At 38.9% G+C, this 20,377-nt stretch overlaps 1 protein-coding gene and 1 long non-coding RNA gene across 8 annotated transcripts in view; one reads left to right on the forward strand and one right to left on the reverse strand.

Annotated features, from left to right (window-relative positions):
* Positions 1 to 20,377, reverse strand: part of TMEM132D (transmembrane protein 132D) — a 271,842-nt gene that overhangs the window by 171,159 nt on the left and 80,306 nt on the right. The gene's annotated exons all lie outside the window — the stretch shown is intronic.
* On the forward strand, positions 12,574 to 18,658 carry LOC311420597. Of its 2 annotated transcripts, none has more exons than XR_014684408.1 (3): positions 12,574 to 12,740; positions 17,192 to 17,241; positions 17,740 to 18,658. It is a non-coding gene; the product is annotated as an uncharacterized lncRNA (long non-coding RNA). The 2 variants fall into 2 exon arrangements; XR_014684409.1 differs by lacking the exon at positions 12,574 to 12,740 and adding an exon at positions 14,558 to 15,019.

Here is a 20,377-nt window from a genome sequence, read left to right on the forward strand (position 1 = left end):
TCTATGAAGCCACTGATGCAGAAGGGAGTTCAATTAATGCAATAATGTCCAAAATTATTCTGTCCTTAATGTAGGGTACATGCCACATTTTCTGTATGTAGCTGCAGCAGTTAACCCCGGTGCATGTCAGAGCACAGCTATAGTTATGATTTTAGTACTGGAAGAATCATAGAAGAGGTCTTGGCTGATCCAAGCAAGCAGAAGCAGAGATCACTTGGAATTACACAAAACCCTCCTTTGTCAATTGCTCTCCAAGACAGAGCTATTTTGCAGGAACACAAAAGCAACTGCTAATCCTCTCCATATGTAAATACTGAAAAACTAATAATTGCACCTCCTCCAGGCCTCAAATTTCATGCATTTCCATGGACTGCTATTTGTAAGAAAAACGAGAAGGAGTTAGACACCTCTCGTCACTGCATACAATTGTTCAGATGAACCTACTGGGAAATTGAAAGGGGAGCTGGGGGGACACCTTACTGTCCACACATCAGTGGTCAAAGCTACGTGTCATAAAATAAATAAATAAATAATAATAATAATAATAATAAAGGAAAGCTTAAAACATGGACTGAGCGAGAATTACAGAGCATGTGCATTTTTTTTTTCTATTTGATGTTAAAAACTGGTGTCTAAAATTATGAAGTTTTCATGTGTCACAATTTTTGCAAGCAGGTTGCTCTTTGGAAAAAAAAGGTTTGTAAAAGTTTCAGTGAGCTGACATATGAATCTTGCCTGTAAAAAACTGTCAGCCATTGCCAGTTCTGCAGCAAAAGCCCAGTAGCAATCATCCAAACACATTAACACCCTAAATCATATGCCACTTTCTAAAAGCCTCTAGGCAGAAGTGACCCCTAGACAGTTGTTTCTGAAAGGGAAAAGGTTGTATTTCTGCTCACCAGCTGGTAGGACAAAATCTGCCCAGAAACAAGCTGTTTTTATCCGGCAACCAAAACATCAACACAATGGACAAAATGGCTAAATGACAAAGTGCTGCAGGTGACAGAATAGCATGAAGACTATTCAGATAGCCTAGATGCAGAGAGAAAAATTGCAGAGAGAGCGCCTAGGGAAATAACTTAAACCATAAGTTTATTGGAGATTGACTTTCTCTCACTCTTTAAACTACAAGAAATGTGAGCTCTAGTTTCAGGAATCCCCGTGCTCCTATTAGGCAGTAAGGATTTTACAACACAGCATAACACTACTGTTCAACATGGGAAACCCATATGGTTGTAGTAAGAAGGAAATTAATAGTCTGCCTAGGGATTAAGGCATCTTTCAGATCCAGTAAAATCCCAGTGCCTGTTTGCTAAGCCTCGTCTCTGAACAATTAACTTCTGTGCTCCTGCCAAGTGGATTAGCAGGACTCAAACCTATTTTTGGGGGAGGGCTTGACAGTTGTTTTGATAGACTTGTGGTCAAAATTTATGTTCAAAAAATGTTCTTGGGTTCAGCCACGTGCCATAGCCCTCTTCTGACTGAACTATGGCAGGCCTCCTATGCTCTATTCCTTACCCATGATCAGAGAACACGTGTGATCATCAGTTTAAAAACATTTAGTGCTGGTGTAGAGCTGCTACCCAAACCCAAGAAGCTTGCCTCTCTGGTGTGGGGCTGCTGTAACCCCCAAGCAGGCTGAGACATGGCTGCTTGCCTGCAGTGGCAGTCCCTGCAGGCCTTCCTGCAGACTGAGGATAAACTCACCTCATTTCCTCAACACATGTAATGCACTGCCTTTAGTACCAGGGCTTGTAGGGGGGCCTTGGAGAGCTGCCTGTAGTGCAGCTGTCTATAGGGAGCAACTCTCACTCTGAAAAATCACACTATTTTACTCCCAAATACAAAGATAAATGACGAATCAATAAACATTGGTAATGAAATACTTGGTCTACAGCTCATCCAACCGCATTGAAATTAGCAGTTCATGAGCCATTTTGCACAGATTCTTTCTAAAAAGGTTTCCTTTGAAGACCTATTTCAAGTCCACAATAAAGGTACTTCTGTGTACGCTTCACTCTACTGCATATTCCTTTGAACAACTGCCTTTGCAACTCGAGGCAGTTTGTAGAAAGACTAATTAAACAAAGGCCCCTGACATCATGGGTCCTACTGTGAGAAAACTGATGATGACATGACACATGTGCTGCAAGCAGAGAGCACAATTGAACCGTGAAAACAACCATGCATGCCAAAGGGTTGTGGGGAGGGAGCGACAAGTGATTTCAGCATTTAAATGTATTCCTTATCAGTGTGCTGCAGTTGGGAGAGTAGAAAGAGCTAGGAGACTGGGGTCTCCAAGGTGACTGCAGAGTTACACAAGGTCAGCATGGGACTGGGGAAACAAAGATGTCATAGCACAGACTGTTATAAAAAGAAAAAGGCAAGTGTAAGTCTCCTCTTTGTGTCTTCAGAGATTCCCTTGGAATTGCCTTTTTCAGTCAAGAGATATGGAAAGACAAGTATGTTATAAGAAAATCCTTTTCCGGCTGCCTGAAGTGCTGGCTGCTGGTAACAGATTGATGAAAACTCTTTTTCTGTTGATGTATTGCTTTTGCTCACAAAATAGAAAATAAATGTATTTTAAAAATAATAATAATAATAATAAAAACCAGGAGTAAATATTTAATATAATATTAGTAATATTTAATAAGAAAAACCTGTCTTATTGGGATTATTGTTTACTAGGATTGGACAAAATGTATGGCAAAGCTTGTAATTAAGCTGTATCTCAATGACAAAAACCTCCCACTGTATTTTAGGAATCACTATTTGCTAACATCACAAACATTATCAAGAAGCTGCTTGCTGCAACAGGGCTACTTTGGAAAGGGACAGCATAAACCCACCCATCATGGCACATAACATGTCCTATTTGTTGCCCAGTCCATTGGGAGTCTGTGAGTGGCCCCCATCACAGAGGTTCTTTCCTGAGCACAAACCTTGGCACCTCATCATCATTGTTTGTTTATTTTTTATTTCTTGCTCAAAGACTGAAAACAAACATTGTTATCAGCGAGAATAACAGCTATCATGGGCACACTGGGTCTCTCGTGCAAGATCTGGCACACAGCATAATTGCCTGCACAGAACAGAGCTGAGCAGGGCATCTCCACTGTAGGGAGAGAATTGTGGGTACAAAGGGCAATAAATCAGCCCCAGGTGTTTGCTAAATATAGAACTTTTTTGTCGTCTAAAAATATCTGCCTGGAAGTCAGGGAGTGACTGCTAGAGGAGATTTACTGAAATGGTACATGCTAAAAACAACAATACAACCAAAACAATTCCATCTGACAAGGCCTCCTGAAGGCTAATTTGAAGACCTTCCCGCTAGGAGACTGTTCCTGACTGAGCTATCACTATACACGTGCATGTGCTGCAACAGTGTAGGATGGCACACAAATTAACTTCCACTCCACCTGGCCAAAAAGCAAACCCACTCTGAAGGGAAGAAAAGCCATGAACAGCATTCGAGAGTCAAATACTCATGTGTTTAGCAAATCCTACTTGTATGAGGAGGTAGGGAATAGCTGTGGTGGTATATACAGTTAGAATTAATTATCTGATGTCAAATGTTCATAAGGTTTGTTCATGCAGAAGTTTGGTAACCGTGGCACTCGGTATGATGCTACATATCATATTCATTTATGCATTGACTGATCAGTGCCTGAGCATTGTCTTGAGATGTGCTCTGCTCCAACAGGGATTACTGAACCAGAAGCTAAATACTGCTGACCTTGGTGTTGCAGAAAGACTGAGAACTTGTGAAAAAACAAAGATGGGTAAATGTAATGTCAGAGAAAACAAACATTCATAATAAATTCATTTAAAAAACAAAATCCAAATTAAAATAAGGTTTTATGCCATTATTTTAAGAATTAATTTTAATCTATCTCAAAGCCAAAAAAAAAGTTAAAATGTTACTTGCAATACGTTCATTTACTAATACTGCTGAGAATTTTAATTATTTATCCCACGGTATAATAAGATAATTAGACATGACCAAACAAGGGAGACAGAGAAAAAAAAAAAAAAAGGCCACTAAGAATTCAAATTTTTTTTTGATTTCACCCATGCTCAGGCACTGAGGACATGCATTCCATGTGGATTTGCAAAAGCTCTTCCTTACCACCTCTCCAAGTTGCTGTATCTATGCAAATTGCCAACTCTCATCTGATCTGACTGATTTGAATGAAATTGGGCACAAATTGTTTCAGAACTAATTCAAGCAAGATCAGAAACATTTCTCTTACCAATCCCATGTTCTGTAAAGTCCCTTTGAAAGCAGAGAAGACAAGCCCCATTGGGATATCAAACATCCAAATACTCAGAAATTACGTTTCATCAAGCCAATCATAATGGGGAGAAAATTCATCAGCTTATATGTGGGTATTTAAAAGGTAGGTGGCTTCCCTTTTGACACTTACACCTTAGGTCTGCTCCTGGAACCACTTTACCCTGCAGTCATGCAAAATGGGTTTGTTTGTTTGTGTTTTTAAATGGAAACATGGCAACTGGAGCTGTTTCAAAATTATGCTAGCTTGTAACAGGAAAGCAGCCCCTTGCAAAACAGCTCCAGGACCAGAAGAATAGAAAAAGGTATTTACTCAAGAGCACCAAATAGTAAAGCTGGCATTGCCATTGCTAGAAGATTGTCCATTGATTTCATTGGTCACCAGTGGTAGCTCAGGTTCTTTGCATACATACTTATTTTAAGACACTACTGAAACTGCACTATATTACAAAGACGCGTTAAATCATACGGCTTTGCTCAGCAAGATGTATTTGGAAATCAAAGGGTGTAATATACATATTGCTCCTGTTCTGCACAATAAATTATTTATTAAGCCTGTTTCTCATTTCAAGATTGCTAGACAGGTAGTTAAAAATACGTGAAATGATTTATTCAAGGTTAGAAACACTTGCAGCATCCATAATGTATCTCCAAATAAGCCATGTGCTTCCAGAACATACATCACTTTCACCAGTAGTTTGAGATATCTATAAAACTTCTGAAGCAGCTTAATAAATCTTCTCAAAAACATGTGTATAATTGATCTTATAAATTTTCCACGGAAACAGGAAGAACTACTCATTTTTTTGCACACAGAGAGGTACCATGTCAGTTTTCCTGAGGTACTAAGTTTCCCCAAATTAATTCATCTAAATAAAAATTTTGCACTTCGATCTGCTTTTGCCTAACTATTTTTTTTGCCCTCAGCTCACCTACTAAATGCACCAATCTATCCATGTCATTTCCATTGTTCCCTTTTCAGGAAAACACTTCTGGCATTTCTGTATCTTCAGAGCTTCAGACTGTTTTTAAGGCCTTTGTATTCAATGAAAATGTTCGCAGCCTGTCTCCAGTTCACACTCGAGAGAAAAGGAAGTGCTCTAATGTTATTGCCCAATCTTTCTTGCATTGTTATCAGACCATTAAAGATATGAGTTTGCCATGTAGTTACTAATTACTGCTTATTAAAGATAAGTACAATTTTTGACAGTGCAAGGTAGTACATAATTTACATAAGAGAAGGGGGCACTTAGCATACACAAAGGAATGCAGAAGAGAAGGCACTATGAATATGCATATTATTATTATTATTAAATTGTCACTACTAAATTAATTCATCTTTCCCATTACAAACCTATTTTAAAATTCCCTACCACTAAATAGACAAATTCTAGTTTTGAGTTCTGCTTGAAAATGTGTATTTATTAATAACAGAATATAAATACGTAAGATTAACTTTAATTCTGTCACACAAGTAGAAGGTTTAGGATTCCAAGGATATCTGATGTCTAGTTTCTCTGCATTACTGTGACATATTTGAGCAGCTTCAGCCTCACTCAGTCGGATTTGTTACTGTGGCTTAGAATGCAGTAGATCCCAGACCACTGAATAAGAGTGCCACTGTGGATAACATTTTCCAAGTTGCTTCTGTTTAATAGTTGACTACATGTTCATACATTCTTATGAATTATCTTTGAAATCTTTGAGAAAATTTCCCATTTTAAAAAGATCTATTGATATATTGAAAAGTTGTGTTTATTGGTGGCTTTATAGATCCAAAAAGCCAAGCTTATCCTTAAAGGATGTGTCCTCAGGTAAGTAATTCATCCCTTTCTGCTTGTTACTGTTGACTCTGAAGACACCAGTCACATGGACAACATAAACCCCGTGTATAAAGTTTTTCACAGAATGGGGTCCTATAAACACTGGCTCTATGATGACCAGAGAAATTGGGCTTATCTGTATGCTGTCCTTTGTTAGAAACATTCAAAACTAGAAAGCATCTATACAAAGGACCACTCCCAGCTAAGCAGTCTCCACTCCAACATGTACGTCATCCATAAAACAACTTCAGGACCTTCTAAAGACCGTGGGAACACAAACACCATTAGCAGACAATGGAATCTAGGCTACAAAGTCATCTAGGTGTTGGAATGGACTCCAAAAGCATTACCCATTAATTGAAAAGAAAGAAAATCCCAAACCCTCCATCTAAACAAAATGCATTCAGGTGCCAAACCTATGTCATATCCCTTTCTGAGTCCAGCTGCTGTCTACCCTAATGACTTTCGTTTGCAAAGCATGCTTAAGTGACTGGAACGGAATGAGGTCTCATTTTCTACTTTGGCACAACATCATTTTTCTCTTCCTGTGACTATTTTAAGATTTGGGACAATCAGTTCTTTTGGCTTACTAACTTCAGTTATAAGCTTCAAAGAAATACATAACAACTATGACATCTACCTGAAATGAAATCCATTTTATTGGGATAGGAAAATAAACATTGTCATCTCTCACTGTTTATATCTATTATTTGACTTCATGCCAGCTTTTCCCTACAAACCACAATGATTTAGTGGTTGCTTGCTGAGTTTTGTATGGCAGGTGACCAGGTTTTAATTCTCCTAATCAGCTGATAACATATTCTTCAAAGATTAAATCATAGAGTTCCAGGAGACAAAGAGAAGTCCAACATCTGAACAACTTGTTTCTGTTTCATCCTATGAAATATTGATTGCCAATAAAACGGGGGAAAAAAAGTTTAAGTTGCATGAAACAATTTTCTGTAAATCCCAAACCTTTAAACTGTAATCATTGTGAAGGAAAAGTAATGCATACCTTAAGGATCTCGAATGCTGCCTTCTGTACTGTGTCACTGGACAAACCTGAATCTAAATGGCTGCTCCGTTAATGCCTACAGGATATGAATGGCCCAGCTGAGTTTACAACAGTAATAAAGAACAGACTTTCAGTCTGAGTGTGGACTGATACATACAGCAGACTGAAAAATAAATACTGCTGCTATCTAATTCTGTCAAGCATATGGTTAAGTTATGATTTTATTTAGAAAACAGATTGTAAGAGTGAAGTGACGACAGATGAGGGTATGCTGGTCAGTCATAAATAAGAGCATTCTAATAGAAATTGGGCTTGTTACTGATTATATGCTACCACAGATTTAGCATGCTCTAATCACTTTGAAAATGTGGCTTCTTAAATACATGCTGCAGCTCATTTTCAACTTTAGGTTGCTCAGTTGAAAATCTATGAGCATTACTGCATCTAACTATTTGGGGAGTGCTCAGGGAGTTATGTTTATGGACTCAATTAAACATCCTAGTTCCTTGTGAAAGGGTAGTGTTACTCCCTTAAGAATGGCTTTCCCAATGCCTAGTGCTCTGTGCAGAGATGATTAAATCAGGTGAAAGAAAATGCTGAAGGCAATCTGAAAACCTTTTTCTGCCTCAGCTTGCTGTACAGCACCTAAATAGGCATCACTAGCTACGTCATAGGCATCACTAGCTACGTCAAAACCAAGAGACCAGGGAGCACATTCAAGCTCCGACTTCTGGGTGCTCCACCTGCACTTGCATTTCTTCTGGGACAAAACCCAGGTACCTACTAGCTCCTGTGACTGCTTCTGCAAAGAAAGAAAGAAACCAGACATGAGTGGGAAGGAAACCACAGCATGCTCCAGCCAGAATCCCAAACATTTGGTGGTGCACACTTGATATTGAGATTAGATTAGTTTATGCTGGCCACCTTTCTAGGCAGTGATCCAGCTGCACAGAAGAGATGAAAATCCATTCTTTCACTAGGCAATTGCTCCACCTACAATATTTTCTGGAATAGGAGCAATGAGTAGGAACAGTACCACCATCTCTACTGGTGGCTCTGAACAAATAGCTTGTGTCTGTTGAACCTTGTGTTGCATTCAACATTGTCAAAGCACTACTTCTACACTGAGTGCATCATCTACCTAACATCCTTTTTAGATTGTAAATCTCAAAGGGCAAAAAAATAACCTTTGAGTGCCTGGTTCAACAATTCAGATCTTAGTAATAATCAAAAATACTCTGACCACAGGACTTAAAGCGTTTATGGTATATGATTCTATCTTCCAACCACACCACCATTTCACATTGTTTCCAGAAGTTAATGTCAAAAAAATAATAATAATGATAATAAGCAGGATCACATACTGCATTTTTTTTCCCCTTCTGAATCAAAATGGTTACAGTTCAGAGAACATGCAAAAGTTGAATGTCAGGTGTCAAATTAACTTCATATTTTTAAAATTCTAGGCAACTAAAAACTTCTTGGTAGCCACAAAGTTAAGTAAGACTTTCGGTGTTTTATTATTATTATTATTATTTTATTTTATTATTATTATTTATTTCTACATGAATCTCAGTGCTCGTTTCTGAGACCTGGTCAAAGCCTCTGTTCAGGATTTGTTTGTAGCTGTTGCAATGGAGCTCATTGCTAAGGAGAAGAGAAAAATCAAATACTGTTACAGAAGTGTGAATATTCACATGTGACTTCATGAGAAGACATAAATTATACTGTTGGAGTATATGAGCTGTCTCAGAAGACATGCAGCAATTTGTGAAGGTAACTTTTAAAGAGCAAAAAGACACTGATGAAAAAAAAATCCCCTGCATGAGAAACAAAGCAAAGAAAGGCCCCAGGCCCCTCCTGAGCCCTCCCGTGCACCAGTCATTACGGAGCCAACAGTAAGCGCCTGCCAAAGCCACTGACTGCTGAGGCTGACATGCCTGTCCCTCCCATGCACTGCTGCTTGGGACTTTCATTCATTTCCAAGATTCAAAATGGAGTGATGTCTGTGACTTTTCTTTTATATTTTCAGAGCTTGGAAGGAATTTCACACCTCTTAGAATGTCACTATGCCTGAGGTAGCAACAACACAGTCCACAGAAATGTCTGTAAAAGCAAATTATAAACTCTCTTTTCCTAAACTCCTCACGGCTGTAGCCTCAAGGGGAGGAAGCATGAGTTGAAAGTAGTAGCATTGCTCTTTTAGAACCAACTGGCTTGTCACTTAGGCACCTAAAGATGCAAACAGGTCTCAAGGGGAATTTATTTACAAATGCTCTGAAGCAAATTATCCATTAAACTGCTCTGGAATATAATGCAAAGCCCTAAGCATGTTAGATTATATGATCAGGGAAAAATGGGTGGCAAAAGAAAAGAATTTAGTATGAGGCTACTGTTTGGGGAATGCCAAACCACACAGCACTCAGCTGGGAGAGGAGCTACAGCCCAGTCTTGCAAATATGTGAAGTGCCAGCACTGTAGCAGCAGGCCTCTCTCAAATACAAAACTCATTTTGACAGCACTGGTCTTTTGACTACATTGGTCTTTCAACAGTTGCAGACATCAAAAGCTGGTGCTCAAGTGTCATCCACCTCTATGCATTATTATTGCCAGCAGAAGACTTAAGGCTTTTCAGTTGGTGGGGATGCCCCACTGCTCTGCAGGAGCCCCATTCTTCCTGCTCCAGCTTGCTGCAGGGCTAGGTGTGATGCTGACACCTGTAACACCAGCCTTCCCTCATACAGCATCTCTAAGCCCCACTTTTTTCCATTTCAATCTTAGCCTACTTCTCAGAACCTTAGCCCTAGGAGAAAGCAGTTCATTATGCAAACTTGTTTTGGAAGAACACACGTAGTGGACAACAGAGCTTATCTGTACATACCTGAGCTCTGCTGAAATATTTCAGCCCATGGAAGAAAAACAAAATGCCAAAAAATGGTGGCACAGAGGTGTCACTCTTAATGAAAACAGGTACTATGAAAGATAACATATACGGCAGCTCCAGCTCAGTCCTCTCCAGCTAATTGTTCCAAATGGCTTTAACATTGGCACTCCTGCCTGGTGCAGCTAGAGAACCAGATGGCTCATTTCTAGTTTGTCTGCTGCTGTTTTCTGAACTTGCTTTGTCTTTTTTCATTGTTATCAAATGTGACATTAATCAACTTTGCTGAACTACTTTTCTTGGTTTGCATGTCTTTTCTTTTGTGCACAAGCTCAGGGGCTTGTGAGGGTCTGAAACAGATGGTTGCACCCTTTCTCTATCAACCAGAAAGTGCTGCCTGCTCTTGCAACATTTTTGCCTTTGTGGCACATCTAGTACACAAAGTCAAATGCTAAATTTTGGTTATTAACAGGATTATGGATTCAAAGCAGCATATTTCAATCTGTCTTCACAGGGTACTGAGATGTTGGCTTTCTTTGTTCAGTCACACTGCAGGAGTGAGAGAAGCTGATCAGAAATCCATCGCTGGCCCACCGTAAGTGCATGGTACACACCTATTACCTAAAACAATTACATAAGAGAGTAGACAAACAACTGATAATTACCAGGCTTTACATGCCCATTAGGTTAAGTGTTGAAAGTATGTTCATCTGGCATCACATCTGCATTCTGATGGCAGATGAGAAAAATAGAATATTAAATCTATTGGTTCCTTTAGAGGGTAAACAGAGCAAAAGCCTATTAAATGACAAGAAGAAAAAACTCCTAGCTATTCCCCATGTATTGTCTGACCTATCTTCAAAACCTGCTAGTGTGTTTAATATATCAAATAGGCTGTAAGGCATCCTGGTACAGTGAAAGTGGGAAATAATCATCTCTACTACTCTTGACACTAGGCAATTCAGCCACACATTTCTTTCTTGCTTCAGCTTTCCTGACTGCAAAATGGAATCAGAGATTTTTGTAAGACTATGAAACTTATGATACAGCAAGTCTGTAATAAGAAAATAAATAAAAAGGGCTTTTGCATTTATTTTGCATTTTGGCTTAGCATTTATTTTAGTTTTAAGTAATATAAGCCACCTGATAATCACATATGTTTCATTTCTAATGTTTCCAATGCTTCCCCTAAATACATTGAACAGTGCATTCATTAGGGTCCCCCAAAGAGCATCGTTTAGTTTGACTACCAAGGACATAAAATTTTATTCTCAGCATCTCTGTGAATGAATTATATGCCTTGTACACCATGGTTTTGTGTGACATCCAGATCCATCAGGAGACCTCTCTCACCTGGTTTCAAAGTCATTGTTACCTGACTTTCCCATGGTACTGCAGTCACCTATGGAAACAAATACCCCATCAGGAACAAGCTTGTGATATGAATGAATTACTAAATCTTCTTCCACTTCACAGAGATGCCAATCACCCACAGACTGTGGCAGTGCCAATGATACACGAAAGGGCATGCATTACATTTAAGCTGTTTACTTCAGGCTTGAACAAAATGCCTTACTAGAGCTGACAGCTTTTGTTCAGGTTCTAGAAAAAGCCAGATCTACTACAACATGAAGGTGAGAAGTTTCCCGTTATTGTAAAAGATTTAGCTAATGCTGCCTTAAGAAACAAACATATACTAAATCTCACAGTGCCTCCCAGAAAGAGGAATATAAAAAAGCATACTGCACCCAAAGGGGTTAGCTCTTACAAGACTACTGGAATACCTGCTGAGTGCCACGTCTTACAATGCTTCCCAAGACAACTGAGGAGGAAAACTAACCAATGAAAACCACTAACATTGGGTCTGTCCAGGAACAGCTATTCCAAAGAAAGATTTCTAAAACTGGGTACATATTTCTTAGCTGGTCTAAAAACACACGGGGAAAAAAAATAATAAACAAAAAATGGAAGCAACCAACGAGAGGGGGCACAAAACATCAAAAAGGATTATTTTCATGTTGAAATGCATTCACTCCACTTGAAAAACCAAATTGAAAGACTGTCTACTAGGCAATTACTTAATAAACTGCTTACTGCTTTGAGTAGCCACTGGAGACATCTTCCACTGCATTTAGATGGTGCTTTGAGAGAAACTCTAGAGGGATTCTAGACATGTCCTGGATGAGTGGTTGCAGAAAAGTCAGTCTATTCAGAACAGCCAAGCACCCCTACCCTCAAAATACCATGTGAGCACCGGCTGTCTGTACACTTCTACACAGTCGTGACAGATTTTCAGGTTACACAGCTGCAATGTCTTCGAGACTACCAACTTTTCTGATGTTGGATACGAACAAATACTGGGGGCCAGTGCTGTTAGATGCAGGCCCTGGAAATTAACCTTCTTTATATTCTCAGGATTAAAGTAACACGGCTCTACTGCTGTATATGCACGGTAACTGCTGATATGCACCACAACGGTCCCTCTTGGAGATACCTGCAAGTCTGTTATTCTTTGTTACAATTGTGTAGTAGGCCCACACCACAGCTAGAGTACACAGGAGTGTATTCTACAGCCATGGACACCATTTTAAGCCTCAAAACCCCTGTGTTTCCATCTCTCAGACAACCTGGCTCAGGGACTGCAGTGCTCAACTCAGCCTTCCTACAGACTTCCAATTCAGCATCTGTAAATAAGGATGGTGACACTGACTGTTCTGGACAGACACGGTATGAAATGAAAATACCATATTAGATCTTGGTGCTATACTTACTGCTGATTTGAACCAGGCTGATTTACAGGAGGTATTATATTTTTTGTATCAAATGGATAAATAATAATACAGAGGGAAAAAACAACCATTAAGTACATTCTAAGTGGAAGGCAGTGAAGGAGGATGAGATCAGCTTTAAGTAGGCTGCTGTTCTACGTGAACCTTCCATTTGATTACTATTTATCAAAGAAGCAGCACTTAGTCCTGCATTAAAAGTGCCTGAGAATACTCAGTACAAAAGCTTTGGTAACTCATTGCTCTTGAAATTATTCTGAGACACTAGAGTCATAATTACACTGTCATAATGAAGAGAGAGGAGAAAAAAACAAAACAAAACAAAACAAAACAAAAACCCTTCTAACAACTAAATTCCTGTTGTAAATTGCATTATGAAAGTGGTAATTCCCTCTGAAGTAGGCATTATCATGTCTTACTGCCCACGTCAGTTCATTATGGTGTCTCTGCTATCCTAGTGGAGCCTTCACTTAGTAAATGAATGTTTTGGGATGATATTGCCAACTCGGGACTTATTACTTAATTGAATATGGAAACATTTAGGCCATTAGCGTACATTTAAAAGTGTCTTATTCCACAGATGTTAATTTATCTTGGGGAATGCTCTTCTTTCTTCCCTCCTCCTCTTCTCTTTTAATTCTTCTCTGCAGCCACTTATTTATTCAGTTAGGTCCTAGACCATCCATTTGCAAGCCTGTGGCAAATGAGTTGCTTTTTTAAAACATTCCTGGACTGAAATTTGGAGCCTATTTTCCAAAAAGACTGAACAGCCAAGCTCTTACTATCCTCCCCCATAGCTGAAAAGTATCACTACCTCTAGGTGATTAAGGAAGTCTAAACCTGTTCAGCTAAATCATGAGATTTTTCAGCTATATGAAATTGTTTTTATCCACATTACAAGACTTCAAAGCCATGCATAAAGGGTTTTCCCCCAGATACCTGGCTTTGAGAAGTTCTAACTGAAAGCTGATGTATTTCCCTTCTCAAAATTCTCCAAGAAGATGGAATAATAAAATGAAAGAAATTCCCTTTTTAACCCATTGCTTTTATATATGGAAAAAGTTACAGTAAATTCATGAAAACTGCCATCATTATTAGGATCCTGCATATACTTAAGCCAGCTCCCAGATGTGTGAAGTATTAGTTTTTGTTTCATTTTTTAAATCATGTTTCAAAGGTTGAACATCTGCATGGTCACAAGCCAATTGCTAGAAAGCCCTACCCTTCATTTGACGCTGTGCATAAGAATTTTTGAGTCTTTGAAAGCCTAGGAGACTACAGATCACCTGAGATGTTTCTAGCAGCACAAGCTACCTCAATTGTCTCATCTGCTTATAGCTCACAGAGAGTGACACAACTCTCCAGCCATTTCTTAGGAAGCAAAAAGTTAAATCTTAAACGTTTCAATACAAAAGAAAGCTGTTAATGCATCTAGTTCTGTATCGGGCCTTGCCATCCCTTCTGCTAAATACTTATACGTGATGCCAATATTCAAAAGCACAAGATAAGTACAATGAGATTTTGTGCAACTGTACTCGTTCCTGTACCATTTTCAACTCATACATTGTGATTTGTGAGTGTGTGTAGGTATTTGCACAGTTCATCCATTTGCTTCCATGAATTTGCAAGTGTGCAACACAACCAGTGCATTCAGGTTGACTTGTGATATGATATGCTGCCCCAAACTAAATTCTTCCTGTGAAAGGACCTGAAATCAACTGATTTCAGACCATCACTATGTAATACACAATGAATGTTTGTTCATTGTCTTTTGTATTATAAAAACAAGGAGTTCTGTTTGAGGAACGGGAGTTGTGAAAACTCCCTGCTGAAGTAAGGAGCTGTATAATGCTTGGCTAGACACTATGAAAATTCTTTTGCTTAATGTAACAAAAAAGAGAACCCCCTCCCCTTCTCTCCTTCTGCATCTCAGTTGCCTCTTTTGTTCAAAGACCCTGCTGCAAAGCTCATGTAACCATCTCCTGATAAGTTGCTAAACTAGTGTATCAACATCCTGCCTTCCTGTCTCACGCTGGGCCAACATGACCAAATAAAAAAGAAGTTGAACCACAACGCGGAGGAAGACTACGGCCTTCATCTTCACGACCACCAGAGGGACAGAGACGACCCCCTAGCAACAGTGCGCGCAGTCGCAGAATATACCAGGATGTGCTGCGTAATCCCGGAATTACCAAGATATAAAAAGGGACCCTGGCGGGGGTGAGGTGCGCACCGTTGGCAGAGCCAAGACTCCCCGGCCGCCCAGCGCTGTTTTGCTTGCTGTTGCTTACTGAATAAATTCCTTTCTATTATTAATGCAATGCTCTCTGAAAATTAATTAAGGGGGCAACTTATAACACACTATACTGTGTAGGGCTTTGCTGCCCCATTCTGAATTTCACTGGTGACTCTGAGGCACAGCAAGTTACTGATAGTTTCCCAAAATGTTGTGCTACAAATCCTCCACAACTCCTGTGAACAGCATTTTTTTTTTTTTTTAAACGAATGCTAGAAATTGCCCTGGTTACAGTCTTTACAGACTGGCATTGGAAAAGCCTTCCTCTGCAAGGCACTCACTGACACTGTCTGGCCCAGAGCTTGAGCATCCATCCTGTCTTTGTTCTTCCTTCTCCCTCCTCTCCAGCTCACCTTGGCCCTTGGAATATTTTCTTTGTAGCGCTGAATCTGGCACTTGCCTAAATACATGAGCACTTCTAAAAGAGTGTTGCTTACTGCTTCTCTTGCACCTGTGTTAAAGATGGAAATGATACTGGAGGCCTCTCGCCTCCAGTATTATCAGGATTATGACAAGAAGACATTCTAGTCAAAAGGGGCAAAATCTGCTAGGATATATGAAAGAGGCAAGTACAATAGCTGTTTTTACTGGAACTCCATTACAAGTTTCTATTGTTCCTTCCAGAAACTTTGATGTTTATTTCTCTTGTCTGTTGCTCCTTTCTCCCGGTATGTACCTATACTTCGCCTTCCTTTCCCCTTCCACTTAAGGCCTATATAACTGTCTCTCTGAACTACAGTGATACTGTTGAAAATTGGCATTCCCCTTCTGGGTTTGAATTTGTCCACGAACAATTCCTTCCCAGCTGTGGGGGTAGAGTCAGAAATTACTTCTTTTAGATTTTACAGATTGCTCCAACCTACAGACTGGTACAGCAATTACTGCCTCTGCAAGCGCTAGATCACAGATCACAGACACAGTTTTTAAAAAAAGGTATTTAAATATTTCAAAGGGTTTTTTTTTCTGTTTTACATTTTTACACAAGTTTAATACATGAACACTAAAAGTAAAGGAAGCAGAGGCAAATAATCCTTTTGCTTTAATAACATAATAAAGCAAGAAAAAAAAAAAAAAAAAAACAGATGATTTAAAGTCATTTTCAGTATCCGTTAGCTTGAGTAATGAAGACTTGAAATAATCCCTCAAAAAAAAGATGACAATCTTTATACACAAACACTACAAAGTTTAGTTATTATATCCAAAGCTTTGCAGAGGGATCCTTTTGTTGATAAGCCTTTATAAAGCATGTTGCACCAAAATGTACAGAACAGTTGAGAAAGGAATAGGAAGACCGCAATTACAGAAGTTAGAAAATAAAATTTCCCTACATTATTTCTGCACATATATCTTTCCTCCTTGCATCAGATAAATGCACAATCACATAGATGAGTCATAGAGAACCATTTAGGTAGCTGCATAATATTCTGCTAGTCAGACCCACTGCTGTATTCCATTGCAATGAACTCAATGTGCACACACTGAGGATCTCTCCCCAGGACAGCCTCTACGGTACCAAATCCACTGCACTGTCCTTGTTAGAAGCTAGGAGGAATTGGTCCTTTGGTTTTGCAGTTCAGAGAATGGTTGTGTTTTTTGTAGTTTTGTTTTTACTCAGACCTTTTTTTTTTTTTTTTTTTTTTCCAAATAACTAATGCAAATGCAATAATACTTGATTTGGGTGTGGACTCCAACTGTGTCAACCTCTATCAAAACACAAAAAACAAACACTAAACTGACAATAACTGCTAATGCTATTAAATATAAATGTACCACTAATTCTGTGTTTCAGTAATGAAGCTTCCGTTATCAATTTGGGCAACAATACTGCTAGGTATCTGGTCTCAGGGTATTCAGTTTTCAATATCCTAAAGGCATTACTCCCTGTGTTGCCAGACAGTGCTGTTTAGTTTCATCATCTTAAAATAACTGTTACATATCTAAATCAGACTATCTACTATAGTGCGCTTCAGATCAATTACTTTGTGCAGCGGAATATCTATCATAAACTATTAATATTCTCTACAATTAATTTGAATCAATCAGCCAGCATATACACTGATATCATAACAATAGTTCTTTTTCATCCATTCTCCTAGGATTTCTGTGTCATGGGTTGAAGATGTTGATGGGAAAGCCAGAAAACAAGGTATGAGAAACACATTGCAAAGCAGTGGTTTGGGAGACGCTGCCAAAATGTAAGCAGAACAGAGAGGTGCAAAGCAAGCACACTGTATGAGATGCAAATATAGAAACTCTTGCTGGTGTCTGAATGGGCATAAGGAGAAAGGAGTACTCAGGTCAGTGAAGCACTCCTACAGAGAATGGTGGTTTTGCTGCTTTAGTGATAATATAGAAAAGGACCTCAGAGGATATAGGGGACTCACCTGTCAACGAAAAAGGCAAGAAGTTGAGTTTGTTTTTGGATGAAAAACTGGTTTTTTGATTAAGCAAGGCTTTACTGAATGTGGAAAATCTGAAAAAAAAATGTTGACAAGTTGGGGTTTAGCAGCTTTCAGCTAAAGATATCATTTTCAATTCCCCCAAAAAGGAAGGGTGAGGGAGGCAGGGAGAGGGATCTGTATTTTTCTACTGAAATTTTTGACAATAAATGAATTTTTGTTGTGCTGTTGAATTTTTCCATCAGATGAAGTCTTCCTACAAAGCCTGGGAACCAATCGCATTCTTGGAAGCATAGGAAAATAAAACAGCTCAATGAACAGGAAAGTCAATTGTCTCAGACGTAACATTTGACAAAGCTGGAAAGCGTAAAGGAATAATAGAGAGTAGCAGCAATAAAAGCTGTATAAATAAGCACAGGGAGAAGGAAGAAAAAGATATATAGAGAACTGGTTTGAAAGTAGTTAATGGTAAGAAAAGATGAAGGTATCTTTCCTGGCAGTGGTTGTTGCAGGAAGAGTAGGAAGACAGCTTAACAATGCTGTTTGCCCAATAGCTGGCAACACGACACTAAGGAAAAGAGAGAAAACTAGTCTGAAAATCGACTGAAGCTGTGGAAACAGGAGGAGGAAGCAGTCACCCAGTGAGCAGAGCAGTCAGGTGGAAACATCTCTACCGGAGATCTGTGGGTCCATAAATTGTGCCCATGTGCCTCAGACCATGGGGTATTTCAGAGGCTGAACAACAGCAGTGGAAATGATGCTTTGGGACTAACACTACTACACCAAGCTAAAATGCAATATCCACAAGGCTGAAGAAGTTCTTGTTGGCAAAGGGATCTCAGGTCAGCATGTGGAATGCTTGGAGATGTGAACTTCCAATATCCAACATGGCTAATGGGGGAAACTGCACAGGATATGTTAAACAGGTAATCCTACTTCCAAACTGTAGTCATTTTTATGTGATTTCTGCCACTGTTCCTTGTGAAGCAAAGCTGAGGATTCACTCATGCTGTATTTTAACAATGAGCAAGAAGATAGGTGGATTTTGTAATTTTTATAGACTAAACTTTTGTTTGGAAAGTTGATATCTATGAATAAGTGGAATTTGATAAAGGAACAAGATAATTTATTAAAATACACCAGGAGTATGCATGGGTATTACAAGAATGTGTCAGATCTGTTTCTTTATTAAAGTAATACATTTTAAAATCTAAAAGGGCTCAGAACTTGTCATGAGAAGTGGGAAGATAATCTTACATTTCTTCATAATCAAAAATGCACTTTGACATTGCCTAAAGCATTTCATTCAACTGTGACCCCTAAAAATGTGAATGCAACAATGTAAGAATTCAAAATACTTCAATAATTTCAAATCAAAGAAGTTTTTTTTCCCCTACCCTCATGAAATAGCCTTGTATTCCTCAATGCATTTTACCTTTATTTAAAAAGGTATTTTTGAATATAATAATAAAAAAATCCTTATTTGGGTGGAATTTAATGTTTTCTTAGCATATTATTGTAAGAGAAAGGAAGTTCTCTAACCCAATATGTTTTTCCGTATATTTGGCCATTAAAATTAAGACAAAGAGAGTAAGAACTAAAATGAATATACAAAGAGCATGCAGGACCCAGCATCCTAAGCTAAGTTCCTAAGCTTGTCAGTAATAATGAGTGAAGTACAAAAAAAATGGAATGGACACGTTCATCGCCACAGCCAGACCTGGCAGAGGGACACTCGACAGTTGGTGGGCTGATAACTTGGTGACTTCTATAACTTTGCCATCATGTGACATCAAAGAAGAAACTTTGAAAGGGATTTTGGATAAGCCTTACTTTAGAAATGAACATCCAAAACAGACAAGAACTCAGCATCATGAGACTCTGAACTTCCTCAAGGGGCATGCTTCCCTGTCCCAAAGCAGCAGCATGAAGGTGTTTTACTCCCAAAGAAATGGGAAGCAGATGGGCAGTAACCCCCCATGATGGCTGCCCCTGGCCCCCCTCTAAAGAGATCTTGGTGTGAAATGTAATCCCCTGGTCTTGACAAGACAATGAGAAGTCCATACACAGATCAAACAGCATTAGGGAGAGCATGTGCATGGTGGAACAACACACGCTCTGTATGTTATCACAAAAAACAATATTTGATGCTTCTTTATCTGTGTTAACATCCCCTAAAGCCACGCTGCTCCCAGTGCGATGCGCTCACCCAAACCATTCTTCCTGTTGGTTTTGCTTTATCAGTCAGTTGGGAACTTAAGTACATCACAGTGACATCTTCCACTATTAGGTGAAAGTGTGATGGATGACAGGAGCAGCACCTGCAAACAAGGCGGCTCACACATTGTCAGTGCCAATCACACTTACCATCTGTCTTCCATTTATCTAGCACAGACCTGACAGCCTTCTTTCATATTGTTTCATTTCTTACCATAAAGGAGCCTCTAATGTTTTCTCCATTGAGAACTGAGTTCTATGAGAAAAAAATAAAACTCAAAGACATTCATTCCAGAAGTTTAACTTCCATTACCCAAAATCTCCCCACTCCTAAGAAAAACAAAGGAAAGCAAGGAAACCCACAAACATATCGGCCAGTTATGACCAAGTTAAGCTGATTTCTGGTGTTCTTCATCTCCCTAAGTTAATGAGTCATACTGAAAAAAAAAAAATAAAAAATAGTTTTCTCTAACTAAACCTCCTCATGTCTCTATAATGTAATAGGAACAATTCTGAAGTACTGGATCAGTTACAAAATTCTTCTAGTTAATATAATATAAAAAGCTTTACTATGTGCAATGCTCTTACTTTTATTTCTTGGTATACTTTGAGGCATTTCTGTTGTCTGTCATTTCAATCCCACATAATGCAAAATATGCTCCTGAT

Source organism: Aythya ferina (assembly GCF_964211825.1).
Source record: "Aythya ferina genome assembly, chromosome: 17".
NCBI classification, from domain to species: Eukaryota; Metazoa; Chordata; class Aves; order Anseriformes; family Anatidae; genus Aythya; species Aythya ferina.